The sequence below is a fragment of the Nematolebias whitei genome, unplaced genomic scaffold (genome assembly GCF_014905685.2).
Source record: "Nematolebias whitei isolate Nwh7 unplaced genomic scaffold, NemWhi1 Nwh_scaf_1770, whole genome shotgun sequence".
Lineage (NCBI taxonomy): Eukaryota > Metazoa > Chordata > Actinopteri > Cyprinodontiformes > Rivulidae > Nematolebias > Nematolebias whitei.
In genome coordinates, this window is record NW_023620315.1 from 674 (window position 1) to 2,698 (window position 2,025).

The 2,025-nt window shown below is 42.7% G+C and overlaps 1 long non-coding RNA gene across 1 annotated transcript; it reads left to right on the forward strand.

Moving 5' to 3' along the window:
• The first annotated feature begins 236 nt into the window (after positions 1–236).
• LOC119429506 lies at positions 237–1,795 on the forward strand. Its single transcript, XR_005187791.1, has 3 exons — positions 237–308; positions 1,021–1,118; positions 1,491–1,795. It is a non-coding gene; the product is annotated as an uncharacterized LOC119429506 (long non-coding RNA).
• Positions 1,796–2,025: the final 230 nt, after the last annotated feature.

Sequence of the window (2,025 nt, forward strand, 5' to 3'; positions counted from 1 at the left end):
TACTCTTTAAAAACACTCAAATATGAAAAATGCAGCATGTGGCAACAAAGTATAATATAAAAGTTCAACATAAACACATAAGTGGATCATAAATCAAAAATAGAAATAAAATAGGAGTCAGTTGAGCAAAGATTAGCTTCAGATTACATTATCATCTAAAAACAACTGTGCCTAAAAAATGTTGGAGTCTTGTTAAACGTTCTTGTAACCTTAAAACTTGTTTTTTTATGTCATATAGGAGCTGAGCTAAAAACTGGGCTTCAAACCATCAAGCGTGGAGCAAGGCTGCCACCTTGTGGACAAATCAGGTAACAACAGAAAAACATGAAATATTAACATCAGGTTGAGTTTGAGGTTGATTATCTTTGTGGATTATTAAACACCTGGTTAAGTTTAGGGTTGGTTAAGATTTGGGGTTAATTGACAGTTGGTTAAGTTTAGGGTTGGTTAACTTTTTAGGGTTAATTGAGTACTGGGTTAAGTTTAGGGATAAGTCCTGGGTTAGGTTCAAGTCCTGGTTAAGTTTAGGGTTAAGTCCTGGGTTAGGTTCAAGTCCTGGTTAAGTTTAGGGTTAAGTCCTGGGTTGTTGAGTCCTGGGTTAAGTTAAGGGTTGGTTAAGTTTAGGCATAAGTCCTGGGTTAGGTTCAAGTCCTGGTTAGGTTCTTGTATTGGTTAAGTTAAGGGTTAAGTCTTGGGTTGGGTTCAAGTCCTGGTTAGGTTTAGGGGTTGGTTAAGTTAAGGGTTAGTCAAGTAGTGTTGTAAAAAGTCATCCAGGGTTGTCAGAGAAGCAGTAACAGAGGGTGGGGACGCGCTGCAGGCGGCACTGGCAGGGTTAGGTTTGGGTTAGTGGAGGTCCTGCTGCCGAAGGCAGCAGGATCTTCACGTCAGAGACCACGCTGCAGGAGACAGCAGGGCCCCTGAATGCACGGGCACACCCACTATGAGTCACACCCAAGCACTACCTCTCATTCAAACCACCGGGGAAGATGGTGCTGAGTCTGTTGATCCATGTTTTTTCAGCCCTCCTCCTTTGGGCTGTGGACCAGGTCTGGTTGGACTCCAGCACTGTTGCTGTGACCGCCTGCCAGCCATGCTCGACAAAGTGCCGGACCAGGGGTGTGAGTAGGTTTTTCTTATTATTGATATTATATCTATGTTGGGCAAAACGGGTCAGAATCGTGTTACCGGTTTCACCCACATAATTGATCTTACAGATTTTACATGTTATTAAGTAGATGCAGTTTTTAGACTTGGGGTTTCCTGATTGATCCAATTGGAAAACGGTCTTGTCAGATTTGCTCTGTATCCAGTGTAGTTGTTTGAAAAATTCACTTTTGCTCTTGGTTTTAGTCGCATTAATAGGTTTTAATTCTGCATGGACCAGGAGGTCTCTCAAATTCTTGTTCCTTTTGTAGGCCGCAATTATTCTGTGGTTTTGGAGAAGGGAAGTGTCGGATTGTAATTTATTAAAATTCTGTTTTACCTTGCAGATGAGTATGTTAGCTGAGGAGGAGTATGTCGTGATCAGAGGGAGCATTGGGGATGTATCTCGTGGCCTAGGATGCAGGAAGGATCTCCTGCACGACCTGAGAAAAGACCTCGAGTAGCCCCGTTTACCAAGGACCTTGAAAAGGATTCCCACTGCCTCCTCGAAATCTGCGTGTTGGGTGCATATTCTGTGGAATCTAAGGAGCTGTGATTTGATTAGACCGGCGTAGGTGTGTTTGGGGTGGAAACTGGTTTTATAAAGTAGTGCGTGTGTGTCTGTGGGTTTAAAGTAAACTTTGATGTCCAATTTGTGTGTGGTGTTGAATTTGTCACTTTTGTAGGTTGTGGTGTCCAGAAAGTCCACCGCTTTAACGCTGGTGGTAGACTTTAGTTTAATAGAAGGGTTGTAGTTGTTTAGTTCTGTTAAAAATTCATCAAAGTCGGCCTCTGAGTGTGGCCAGGCACCCCAAATATCATCTAAATATCTGAAGTAATATAATGGTTTTTTACTGCAGGCATCGAGGGCGCCAGTCTCCC